Below are 14,041 nucleotides of genomic sequence, written 5' to 3'. Positions count from 1 at the left end.
TGGATCATAATTTTCTATTTAGCCATAACACTTATAATTTATTTGTCCAAGTATGTGGTTATTATGTTGTGCTGACATCTTAGTCTTTCTGGGTTACACACCTAGATCAATTATTCAACATTTGCTTTTCTACAGTTCAAACAATTAAGATACACACTCACAAACACATATAAGTTTCTTGAACATAAAATATGTTATACCAAGGAAAATGTTACTTATAAAAATAAATAGGTGAGAAATATTTTTTACTAACTTCTGGAAATTCATATATAGAATAGTATCTCTTTCTCTGTCCCTGTCTCTTTCTTTCTCTCTCTCTCTCTCCTCTTCTCATTTCATTTTTTATCCTTCACTAGCAAGGAGTCTTTACATGCCATCTCTAAGTAAATGACTTTCCATTTTCTTTCCAGTAATCATATTATAGAGTTCTAATTAGCAATACAGAATATTCTTTTTCAAAATGTTGAAAATAATGTGTTCTTCTCACCTCTCTTAAATATATGTCTCTCATGTCAATAATAATGGCCCACTGGACTCTGAGATTCTTAAAAATTGTTGGTGCAGGAAATTTCCAGTTCCAGTTAAGATGGAATACGCACATCTAGCTCATCTTGCTAACTGATTACTACCAAGAATACTGGAAAAAAAAAAGTAAAATGTCTATCAGAGGGCTCTGAGCAGTAGGTAAGAGCTGGCACATAGAGTAGGGAAATCGCCGCCACCTCCTTCAAATGACCATATAGTGGTAAATTTCCATTTGTGGTTTTTTGTTTTGTTTTGTTTCGCTTTTTGCTCCTGTCTTGATTTGCTGTGTGTGTGTGTTTTTTTTTTTTTGTTTGGTTGTTTTTTTTTTTTTTTTTTTTTTGCTCATTTTTTCTTCAGTATCTTCTTGATTAGAATACCTTATCTCAGAATTGCTGATGGATATAGATAGAAGGAGTTCTAAGAAGAAAAAAAACACACACACTTTGTCTAGACAAAAGGATGAGATCTTGGTGTGGGGGGTTAAGGGATGAAGCTTTTTCGATTCTTCTAGCATCATGCTAGACAAATTCCAGAAACAAACTGGATGCTTATGATGGAAGCAGCAGAGGCAAAAGAGGTGGAGGTGGCAGTGGCAACAGCAGCAGCTTTGCAGACTCTTTTATCTTGCTGTTTTACACCAACATTAACCCGGTCATAGGATGTGTGCAATAGAATGGGTGCCCTAAAACTTCAGGTTTAGTATCTGCAACAGCAGAACAGGGGCTACTGGAAATTCAACAGCATGGAGATTACAGGGTGTGGGAAAAAAGAGACACTTTGAATTTATGTACACATAAGATTTGGGGCTGTACTTTGAACTGATCACATGTGTGGAACTGATCAGAATTAACAATACAAAGGTTAAGACTACATATAAGTCTGGATCACTTCCAAATCCATAATGAACCTTAGATCTTTCACACACTGAATGTACCAGAATTATGCAGCAAAGGCTTTGAAAATTAAGCTTATTAAAACTATGGTTCTGAAAAAAGATGGTTCAGAATTTGTGGTCTTAAAGTAGTTTGACTGTTTTTTAAAGAAGAAAGTAGCTGTCTACAAAGCTGTAATAAGATGCAGAGTCTCATAACAACTTTAAAGCATCTGTTATGATTATGTTCCATGAAAGAATCATAGACTTCAAATGAATAAAAATACAGAAAATTTGGAAAACAAATAGAGTCTTTAAAATAAAAATTTTGGAACCAAAAAACTCAATAAGAGAAATTTTTTAATTACCGAAAGAGCTCAATAATAGGGTAGATGTAACATAAGAAAAGATCACTAGACATGAAAATAGATCAATAGAGATTATAATGTTTGAACATCAGAGAGAAAAAAGATTAAAACAAAATAAAAATAATTTTAGCAATCTCTGTGTGACAGTATCAGAAATGCTAACATTTGTGTCATTAGGGACTAATAGCAAAGATAAAAAGGCATAGATACTGAAAAAATATTTAAATAAACAATGGTTGACTGCCTTACAAATTTAATAAAAGACATAAATTTACAGATCCAAAACACTCAGCCAACTCCAAGCAGAATAAGCAGAAATCAAACCATTCTGGGGCACTATAGTGAAACTCTTGAAAACCAAAGATAAAGGATAAGTCTTAAAAGCAGCCAGAGAAAAACCACACATTGCATAGAGGGAGAAATAATTCAAATACCTGCAGGTTTCTAATCAGAATTGATGGATGTGGCAAGAGAGTGGAATAGTATTTGTTAAAGTGCTGAGAGGAGAAGCTAAAAGTAAACTGAGAATTCTTATCAAGCAAAACTATCTTTCAGGATCAAAAGTGAAACACAATCTCAGATGAAAGAAAATTAGGACAATTTGTCACCCATAAACATGCTTTAAAAAATGCAAATGGAAGAGAAATGGTAATGAATGAAGAACAAAAGAAAAAGAAGGTAAATATCTGAGTAAATGTAGAGAGGGAAAAATAATGGGTACATAGGATTTTATATATATATTTTTAAATATTTTACTTAAAGTGACTTTGCAAAGCCAGCTTTTGTTTTATTGCATACTGTTTAAAAATTTAAATGGAGAGTGCAGAAATATAAATAAATATGGTCAAATAATTTTTGAAAAAGTTGCAAAGGCAATTCAATGGAGAAAGCATAGTCTTTTCAATAAATATTTCTGAAATAATTGGATATCTATATGCCAAAAAATTAGCTTGACTTAAACTTTATATTTTGTATAAACATTAACTCTAAATGGATCATGGAGTTAAATGTAAAGGATAAATCTATTTCAAAAATAAATTTTGAGATGAAAACATTAAAAAAATTGGGGGGACCTTGAATTAGACAAAATGTTATTAAAGAAACCAAAATCATGATTAATGAAAGCTAATTGAACTTCATAAAACCTTAAAAGTTTGTTTTGTGAAAGACACTGTTGAAACATGAACAGATAAGCCACAAACTGAAAAAAAAAAGGTTCAAGTCACATACCTAACAAAAAACTTGTATTCGGGAAACATAAAGAGAAAACAAATGAGAAAACAAACATGAAAACAAATAACCTCCCAACTTTAACGGGCAAAATATGTGAACAGACATTGCACTGCAAAGAATATAGTGGTAGCAAAATATGTGCATGAAAAAATGTTCAACACCAATGAGTCATTAAGGAAATGCAAATTAAAACAAGAATGACATAGAAATACACACCTATTAGAATTGCTAAAATAAATTTAAAAGATAACAATATGACAATACTAAGTGCTGTCAAGGATAGAGAGTAATTGGAACTCTTAAAAATTGATAAAATTGATGGTGAGAATGCAAAATGTTTCAGTCCCTCTGGAAAACCGTCTGGTATATATAATTTTTTTTTTTTTTTTTTTTTTTTTTTTGGAGATGGAGTCTCCCTCTGTTGCCCAGGTTGGAGTGCAATGGCCTATCTCGGCTCACTGCAACATCTGCCTCCTGGTTCAAGCGATTCTCCTGCCTCAGCCTCCCAAGTAGCTGGGACTACAGGTGCATGCCACCACACCTGGCTAATTTTTTTGCATTTTTAGTAGAGACAGGGTTTCACCGTGTTAGCCAGGTTGGTCTCAATCTCCTGACCTCATAACCACGCACCTCGGCCTCCCAAAGTGCCGGGATTACAGGCATGAGCCACTGCGCAACCGGCAGGTATTTTCTTATTAAAAAGCATACACTGGGCCAGGCGCAGTGGCTCACACCTGTAATCCCAGCACTTTGGGAGGCCAAGGTGGGCAGATCACAAGGTCAGAAGTTCAAGACCAGCCTGGCCAATTGTGGTGAAACCCCGTCTCTACTAAAAATACAAAAATTAGCCAGGAGTGGTGGCGGGCGCCTGTACTCCCAGCTACTAGGGAGGCTGAGACAGGAAAATGGTGTGAACCTGGGAGGCAGAGCTTGCAGTGAGCCGAGATTGTGCCACTGCACTGCAGCCTGGGCGACAGAGTGAGACTCCATCTCAAAAAAAAAAAAAAGCTTACACTGACCACAGGACTCAGCAACCCACTTCTAGGTGTTTACTCTAGAGAAATGTCCATTCGTATTCAAACAATAATCTGCACATGGATGTTTATGGAAGCATTATCCTGGTCACCAAAACATGGAAAACAAACAACAACAAAAACTGTTGTTCAAAGGGTCCCAACGGCAGCCACAGTGTCCGACTCCACTTGGAGGGTTTCTGTGAGAGACAAGTTGCTTGAAGCTAATTTACCCTCTACATGTAAAGTGTCTTTTCTTGATCCAAACCAGCCTCATTGTTTTCAGCTAACTGTAACCAGATGAGGGGGTTACAGGGTGGAAAATTTCCATTTGAACTGAGGTTCCCATGCGTACATCATGGCGCCTCCCAAAGTGAAATGCCTGAGCAGGATGTGGCACCACAACATTACAGAGACAGGAGAAGTATATCTGAGTTTACCGAGAGAACATTCAATTGACTACACTGGCTGGGATCCCACGAGAACATCCCATAAAGGTAATTGTTTGGGGATTAAACTCTTTCTTTACTGATCTTGTGAATTTTGATGATCCACTGAATATTGAAGCTGCAGAACATCACTTGCGGGACAACTAGGACTTCCGGAATTAAGTGGAAGACTACATCGTTTACCAGATAATAAAAGGGGAAGATTGCAGGCCCATGGACTGTGTTATAGTTTGTCTCTAACATGAAACAGCAAGAGGCAGCCCCCCACTCTGTGATCCTCATACTCCTTCTCAGTGCCGATGAATCGCCTCAGTCCTGTGACTATGTTGTCCTGCAGAAGGCCATCCTCATGATTGCTCATTATCGATGGAGAATTAAACACAAATACAGCAAGAAAATGTGTTTGGGCTTCTTTAAAAAATAATATAAGTAAATAAACCAATTGTGGTATAATGAAATACTACCTAGCATCAAAAGGAACAGACTATCCATAAACACAACACTTGAATCAGTCTCAAATGCATTACACTAAGTGAAAGAAACCTGTTTCAACTGTTACATATTATCTGATTCCAAATATATTACATTCTGGAAAAGATGAAGTTACAGAGATGGAGAATAGATCACTGGTTGCCTGAGTTAGAAGTTGGAGTAGTGTTTGCTGTGGAGCTGCACAAAATAAATTTTGGGGGTTATGGAATTGTTCTGTATGCTGTTCTGTTTCTGGTGATGGTGATAAAATGTATACATACGTTTGAATTTACAGAATCATAAACCAAACAACAGTGATTTTACCATAAGTAAATTTAAAATTATATTTATATTTCAAGAGTGACCATATGTAAATGTGTAGGCATACATACATACATATACAAGTGTGTGTATATATGTGTATATATGTCTATGTAGTATGTATATATATTAATATAGAGAGAATTTTTTGAAGAATTAGTAGTGCAACATTTTGACATCACTTATCCAATCCTTCATTATTTATTAATTTATCTTTCCATGACTTCACTCAGCAATATAGCCTGAGTGCCATCTATATTTATTTATATAGATGAATTAATAAATAATAAAGGGTCCCACCTTCATCACAAATTGAGTTACATTAAAACTGCTATTTCTCGGCCTGGTGCGGTGGCTCATGCCTGTAATCCCAGCACTTTGGGAGGCCGAGACGGGCAGATTATGAGGTCAGGAGATCGAGAACATCCTGGCTAACACGGTGAAACCCCGTCTCTACTAAAAATACAAAAAGTTAGCCGGGCGTGGTGGTGGGCGCCTGTAGTCCCAGCTACTGGGGAGGCTGAGGCAGGAGAATGGCGTGAACCCGGGAGGTGGAGCTTGCAGTGAGCAGAGATGGCGCCACTGCACTGCAGCCTGGGTGACAGAGTGAGACTCCGTCTCAAAAAAAAACAAAAACAAAAACAAAAACAAAAACTTCTATTTCTCTCCAGTCACCCTTAATCTTCCTTAAGGATGAATGAAGATTTAAAGAATTTCACACATAAATAAAAAGGGATTCTGCTACTCATTGAGCCTATTTTCTATCAATGAATTGAAGGAAAAAAAAACAAACCAATAGGACATTTGGTCATTTCTTTTCTCTCTTCTTTCTCTCAGTTTCATTTGGCTGCAATGGCTCCATTCATTCTCAATCTCTCTCTCTCTCTCTCTCTCTCTCTCTCTCTCTCTCTCTCTCTCTCTCTCCCTCTCCCTCTCCTCTCACTCTCTCCCTTTCTACTCTCACTGACTCTCTCTCTCTCTCTTTCTACTCTCACTCTCTCTCTTTCTATTCTCACCCCCTCTACTGTCTCTTCTTTTTTGGCCATTGGATCCAGAGGCTTCCTGACTTTAAAAAGACCTATGTATTACAATACATGGCACTATAAGCCCTCACCCCTAGGAACAAATATGTTTTACTCTGTATTTTTCTTTAATATTTTCTTGTAATATGTATCAGTAATTTATAAATTCAGTGTGATAAAATAATAAAATTTAGACTTTGGAGAGGGAGAAACATTTTACTAAACTTGTTTATTGGACTATATAGTACTAGATTATGTAGCCAATACCCTTTAAAATGAGTAAGATTTACTCTGCTATTATTCCCTATACATATATTATCATAAAGTATTCTTCAGTGTGCAAGTTTGAATAATTGAGGTGCTAAAGAAACCAAAAAAAATTTTAGGTCCTCTAGACGAATACCATTTAAGTAAATTTTCTTCACATTTATGAATGTTTATATTTCCCCAATATCTAGTGTAGGACAAGACACAAAATATCCCTAGATACAGTTACCTTTGTAACTAAGGACTGAATTTACTTACTAGAAGAGTCATGACATAAAAGAATCTTAAATTCAATACATAGTTTAGTCTCCTCTCACGTAGAGTATAAAAGTAGGTAGTCCAAAGACGATATTGGAAATATTAATATACTCATGGAACCAGGATCCTCTAGCTTTTTACTTCAAGCCTGAATTCTATTTCCAATTTGAACTCATAGTCTAATGTGGCTGATCCAAATCTCGCCATCATATTTATAGTCCAACCCAGAAGAAAAAGATGAAGAATAAGGGGGTAAGGCTAGTAGTAATTGTCTTTTAAGATAATGTTACAAAAAATCTTCACCCAATCATATTTTGCTTGAATCTCCCTCATTGGAAGCTATTGATGTAGAAACAGGTATCTGAAAATGGAATCTGTATAAAAGTCATTGATTATATTCTGATTGAAAAGAGGAGACCAAATTTTGGGGTGATTTATATTTTCTGCAACATTTGTCATATAGTATGGCTTTCCATGTTTACTCTTTTAAATATCAGGTATTTTTAGAGGAAGTAGGATTGCTATTATTGGCTAATTTTCTGGACATTGTAGATAAAATTATTTGAAACTAAAGATATCCAATGAATACTACTTATTTAGTGTAGAAAGTAAATTTTTTACAAATAAAATATAGACATATTCAATAATAAATTTTTATCTTGTATTCACACATACAAATCTTGCACCATTTTAATGGAAAGTTATAACAATGATATAATATGATATAATAAAACAACTTCTACCTATACAAAAGTGGTGGAATTATAATGATATTTTTTTCTGGTTCTGAGAATAGAATAAATATTATATTTCAAGGAAGATCAGAGATATTCCTCTTCATTTTATATATTTGTCAAGAGGAAATTCTATGCTAGTTTTCAGCCGAACTTTCCAGTTAAAAAGAAGAAAACACGTAGTTGGTGAGCCAGCTCAATTAAGTAGGCTGGAAAGATCAGGTTCAAAAAGTTGATAATGTGGCCGGGTGTGGTGGCCCATGCCTGTAATCCCAGCACTTTGGGAAGCTGAGGCGGGCAGATCACGAGGTCAGGAGTTCGAGACCAGCCTGACCAACATGGCGAAACCCTGTCTTTACTAAAAATACAAAAATTAGCTGTGCGTGGTGGTGCATGCCTGTAATCCCAGCTACTCGGGAGGCTGAGACAGGAGAATCGCTGAAACCCGGGAGGCAGAGGTTGCAGTGAGCCGAGATTGCACCACTGCACTCTAGCCTGGGCGACAGAGTGAAACTCCATCTAAAAAAAAAAAAAAAATGATAATATGTTAGAACCACCATTTAGATGGAGAAAGTCCCACATATTCATGCTTAGACATTCCCAGATTATAGTAGATATTCACTCCAGTGTCAGTAAGAAAGTATTTTCCAGGTTAAGTGTTATGTCAAAAATGGCAGTAGTTGAGAAGTGGACCAACATGTTCCTGTCAGATTCTTTGGGGATGTAAACAATAAATGGTAGATTTTTCACATGACCCAGGACAATCTAACACAATTGACAACTAGCAGTGTTCAGTAAAAATATATTGCCTCATTATTCAGAATTTTCACTTTTTTAAAAAAATTGTCCATCCTCTTTCAATCACTCAGTTTCTTTTAGACCACTAAACAAAATGTGTGTTCATTTATTTCAGTGAAAAAGAGAGGTTCATTTTCAGCTCAGAAGGTCACCTTGGACTGCTATAATACCACCCTATTTTTTTCTCAAAATGTTACGATAAAACACCTTGAAACTTTTTTCAAAAATCATTATGTTGTCAGAATAACGCTTATAGTTATTTGAGATTTAATCCCAAATAACTTACATGTAAGCCAAGTCATCTCTTTGGCATATTACTTGATTGTAACAAAATGCTGAATTGTCCATAAAACAGAAAATAAAAAGGCTATTCTTAAAACTAAGCCTGAATTTATGTACATTGTGTCTGGAATAATTGGCTTAATGCAAAATCTCAAAATATGTCAGTTTTTATTTTCCTGCTGAATTAGGAACTGATCACATAAGAGAACCTTCTTCTCAACCTCTCTAAGCCTTGACTTTTCCATTGACAATGATGAAGATTCAATCATTCTTAAATCTATTTCACAAATATTTATTGAGCATCACTTATGTGTCAGGAAGTGTACTAGGCATTATAAATGTTTTCTTCTTAAAGAGAATGAGAAAATTAATAAATAATCTAATAAGCCATGTTAGCCAGGTTTTAGTTTTGACTAGGCTGTGTCTTATCTCTGTTATTTTAAAATATAGGTGTGGCTTTTCTGTTCACCTGTTCTGGTCCTGGAGTAGAAGGGTAAACCGGAAGGATGCATTGGGTTGATCTGAGGCCAACACTTTATTTTTAGAAAAACACTTATTATATCATTAAATTCCCCTCTACTTTTTGGTCCAGTATATTAATTTACAAATTTGTCCCAAGATCAGGAAAATTTCACTAGGGTTTTTATTTCCTAGAGGTCATAATCCTTTCAATAGCCTATATTCATTTAACTATCAAAATGCATATTTATCACAAAGAATCAACACACATGGCATTTAATATATTGTCTCCATAATTTTTAATTTATTGCAGTACGAAGGATTAACCTCCTCCCGCACCTTCACCTACCCTGTCTTATTAGGACCAGATATTTTATACTAACAAGAAAAGTTTACTCCTGAGACTACGTTATTTATGCTTCCACTCATTTGCATTGAAAGCAATTATTATCCTCACTGTGAATCTAAACCTTCTGTCATCACCAGGACTCTTCTGATAACCACATCAGTGTACTCTGAAACTATGCAAGGTGGTCTGCTAGTAAATTATGTAGACATCTATTGTTTTCATTTTCTCTAGAGAGTTGATTTATGTTTACTATAAATATAAATCTTTCAAAGATGCAACTCTGTTTAGTCCAGAGCTGTATGGAATATTTATTGTCCCTTTAAAACCCTGTTGTCTTTCCTCCAGGCATCAGAACTGAGCTGGCAGGTTAATAACCAGTGCTGACCAGTCAGCATGCAAAGAAAGAGTTTGGTCTCTGCCATAAGGTTCGTCAAGCGAGAAGGCCATTCCAATGTAGTGGTGTTCCAGAGAGAGAAAAATCATGTCTCCTCTTGTATGTCAACAGATTGTGTCAAGGAAGACAAAAGTGTTTCTGAAGGCTACTCAGAGACAAAAGCTGTCAAAATGTGAATGTTTCTCTGCTATCTTCATAAAGACAGGTTATAATGTTAGACATACTGTGGTTGGAAAAATAGACACCAGGCATTAGAGAAAGACAACACCAAAAGGAAAATAAATACAACAATATAGGTTGGTCATGGTGATCCAAGGGACATCTTGATCTGCTAAAATCCATAAGAGCTTCCAAGTGTCAAGACTCAGAATTTGATTTTAGGAGGAAAAAAACATGCCAACAGTCAAGCAGGTGTCAGCCCCAGCTCTGAGATCTGCCCAAACAAGGAAGTTACAGAATAGATGGGAAGTGGGACAAATCAATCATTCAACTCATGAGGAGGAGGAGTTGCCATGGGAACTGTTCTTTCAATTCTCTTAAGAGTAAGGACAAGGTCCCTGACATAGAATGGGACTAGGGATATCAGACAGCTTTTTGACTGATTGCCTTCCCAGACTTTATTTCATGAAATCTTTAACCCTGCCATCCTTCATTCATATAGTTCAGTCAGTAGGATGCTGGGGGCTTTTATTAAAAGAGAATTCCAGTCCTACATCCTCAGTCAATTTAACTAGAGTTAGAAACGTAGTACAAGCTGGCCTAGTCATATTGGCTATTTGGTAATTGGACCTGAGTGAGATTATTTTCTCTTTTCAGGAAACTGCATATCCAACGTGTAAAATAGGGACTATGTGTGGGCATACACTATGCAGTATAAAACAAAGAATCAAAGTAAAGTCAGTTTATCTGGACAGTAAAGAACAAAATAGTCATGCAGGATGCAAGGAGAGGCAGTAGAAAAGGGCTCCTCCTCACTTGGAATCTCTTAGTTTGGTTTGCTTTTTGTCACAAAAGCTTGGTTTCCAAGTAACATCATGGGTTCTTATAATACACTTTACTCCATATTTTAAATCTGTACAATGAGTCTGACCTGATATCCAAGGAAGAGAGATAGTGGAGAAACAGAGTAGCTCTTGTTTCATGACGTTTGTCAATTGGATTTAAGATTGCACTTGCTATATGGCCAAGTAAATAACAAGATATATCTGGCCGCTAAATCCAGGCTGGTGATAAAGGACACTGATTCCAACACATTTTTGCTTGGGCCACCTTATTCTGGACTTGGGACTTAATTAAAAGGTTTGAATATCTAAAAATCTTTTGATCATCAGAACCAAGAAATGGAGACTCCCAGTAAGGGCACAAGCCAGCAAAACAAAAAGCTAAATGTTTTAGTCTGTATTATTTTGTTATAAAGGAATACCCGAGGCTGGGAAATTTATAAAGAAAATAGGTTTAGTTAGCTCATGGTTCTGCAGGCTATACAGGAAGCATGGCACCAGTATATTCTTCTGGTGAGGGCTTCAGACTGCTTTCACTCATGGTGAAAGGGGAACGGGAGCTGACATGTGCAGAGATCACATGGTACGGGGAGAAAGCAAGAGTGAGAAGCAGGAGGAGGGAGGTTCATAGCTCTTAAACAAACAACCAGCTCTTGAGGGAACTAATAGTATGAGAATTCATTCACCCTTGTCCCAGGGAGGGCATTAAGCTATTCATAATGGATAGTCTCCCATGACCCAAACAGCTGCCATTAGGTCCTGACTCCAACACTGGTGATCAAATTTCAACATGAAATTTAGAGAGGACAACTGTCCCAACTTTAGCAGCAAGAATGCTTAAAAAACCATTTCTCAAAAGGGAGTACTATGCAATTTGTATGCAGATCTGGAATCATCTAATTATTCTATATATCAAAGGAGAGATAACTAATATTTGATGAGTTTATATAACTTGTTGCATTCTTATAACTTACCAGATAAAGCTCTAGTTTATTTAACAATCCAACATACACTATCATTCTACTTATTGAGATGAGCAACAAGTTTCATGGTAGTGAGGCATCTTTCCATGATCAGATTTGATACAACTCTGTAACTATACATTCCATATATAAAACCCTTCCTCTACATTTTGCTATTTACCAATAGCTACCATTTATTATCTTCCATATGCTGGCTAATACTTTAGCCAGCTAATAGTTATTTTATCTTCAATATCTAATATTTTGATCATACTGAGGTCAAGTAAGTGTGTGTGCATGTGACAAAGCCAAATTTTAAACTCAGAAATGTTTGGCTCTAATGCAGATCACATTAAACTACTTCGATTTTTAAAAATTAAGCAAAGTTGCATATTTAGCCTTTTCCTAGATGCTAGTGGTAGAAAGTCTTTGATTTTCATGAAGCTTAACATGGATTTAAGAAATCCAGATATTGGAGAACCAACTAATAGGCAATTTCAATACTTATAAACAGGAACTATAGAGTTCACTGTGGAATAATTGTCAGTGCTCTCAGAATGTACTGGAATAAAATATTTCTTAAGTTTAGGCTTCTCTACTAGACTTTTCTCATTTACCTGAAAACGAAATGGGGGAATCGAATATTTTAGTAATTTTTGTTGCTAGCTTTATTTAGCAATTATTCAAGAGTAAAGGTTTCAGGCACGTGTTAGTTTGCTAGGGCTTCTTTAACAAAGTAACTACAAATTGGCAGATTAAACAACAGAAGTATATGGTTTCACAGCTCTGGAGGCTGGATATCCAAGACTCACTTATCTACAGGGTTGGTTCCCTCTGAGACCTGTGAAACAGAAAATCTGCCCCATGCCTTTCACCTAGCTTCTGGGGGTTTGTTGGCACTCTTTGACCTAGATGCATCTCTCCATTCTCTGCCTTTATCTTATGTCATTCTTCCTGTGTGTGTCTCTGTGTTCAAATTTCCTCGTTTTATAAAAACATCAGTCATATTGGATTGGGGAACTGCCTAATGACCTCACCTTAACATGACTAATTAAATCTGCAATGACCCTATTTTCAAATAAGGTCACATTCTGAGGAAGTACGAATTAAGACAGCAACATATGAATTTAGGGGAGGACAAAATTCAATCCACAACAGGGCTTTTTTTTTTTTTTTTTTTTTCTAGAGGGGTAGTCTTTACTTCATCTCTCTATTTGGAACTTGATTTCATATTTCAAGTTGCTTTCGGGTTTACAGATACTAACTATGTAAAAGCCAAATCTCATTAACCCCAGTTCATCCCTTCTCTATCCATTTCTAATCTTCTAGCTGTCTTCTGCTTTATCTCTTCTTCCTTGCCTCCAAGCCTCTTCCATCTTTTTCAATAACGTCTATGTAGTGAGATGGTTTTTTTTTTTTTTTTTTTTTTTTTGAGACGGAGTCTTGCTCTTTCGCCCAGGCTGGAGTGCAGTGGCCCGATCTCAGCTCACTGCAAGCTCCGCCTCCTGGGTTCATGCCATTCTCCTGCCTCAGCCTCCCAAGTAGCTGGGACTACAGGCGCCCGCCACCACGCCCGGCTAATTTTTTCTATTTTTAGTAGAGACGGGGTTTCACCGTGTTAGCTAGGATGGTCTCGATCTCCTGACCTCGTGATCCGCCCGCCTCGGCCTCCCAAAGTGCTGGTTTTTACTGGTTCATTTATACTAGGGAAAGAGATTTTGCTGACTCTATCACTTGCACCTGTTATGGATGATTAAATTTCTCTTATATTCTGACCAGGCAATAAATCCAGCATTATTTTCAGGCAATTGCAAAATTGTTCCGTTCACGTCTTTTGTCAAAGAAAAAAACCAATCAGTAAATTTTACTGGGAAGAGAGTCTGTCTCATAAATTTCTTTTACAAACATCATAAACAGTCATGCTAGGAAAGAACCAATTTTAATTCATTATTTTTATTCTATGTCACTCTTTGTGAAAAAGATATTTAAAGCTCTGTTCTGGCTGAATTCCACATGTAATATAGAAATGTTTGAGACTGCTGACTCAGCACAGGACCTATTACTGCCTCTATTGTTTCTCTTTCTTTCTTCTTTCTTTCTTTTTCTTTCCTTCTTTCTTTTCTTTCTTTCTTTCTTTCTCTCCTTCCTTTCTTCTTTCTTTTAGTACATCATTAAGGGTGAAACATTTTGGTTTTATTTTTTTGCTTTGTTTTTTCCAACAGTTGGAAGACTCAAAGCACTTGCCATATACATGAAAACAAATA

The 14,041-nt window shown here is 36.2% G+C and overlaps 1 long non-coding RNA gene and 1 pseudogene across 1 annotated transcript in view; both read left to right on the top strand.

Moving 5' to 3' along the window:
• LOC134808817 (uncharacterized) overlaps positions 1-14,041 on the top strand; it is a 469,178-nt gene that overhangs the window by 430,464 nt on the left and 24,673 nt on the right. The window lies entirely within an intron of this gene.
• LOC100613740 (NEDD8-conjugating enzyme UBE2F-like) lies at positions 4,060-4,704 on the top strand (annotated as a pseudogene).

This window comes from Pan troglodytes, chromosome 18 (assembly GCF_028858775.2).
Source record: "Pan troglodytes isolate AG18354 chromosome 18, NHGRI_mPanTro3-v2.0_pri, whole genome shotgun sequence".
Taxonomy (NCBI): domain Eukaryota; kingdom Metazoa; phylum Chordata; class Mammalia; order Primates; family Hominidae; genus Pan; species Pan troglodytes.
This window is presented reverse-complemented; position numbering and strand designations above follow the sequence as displayed.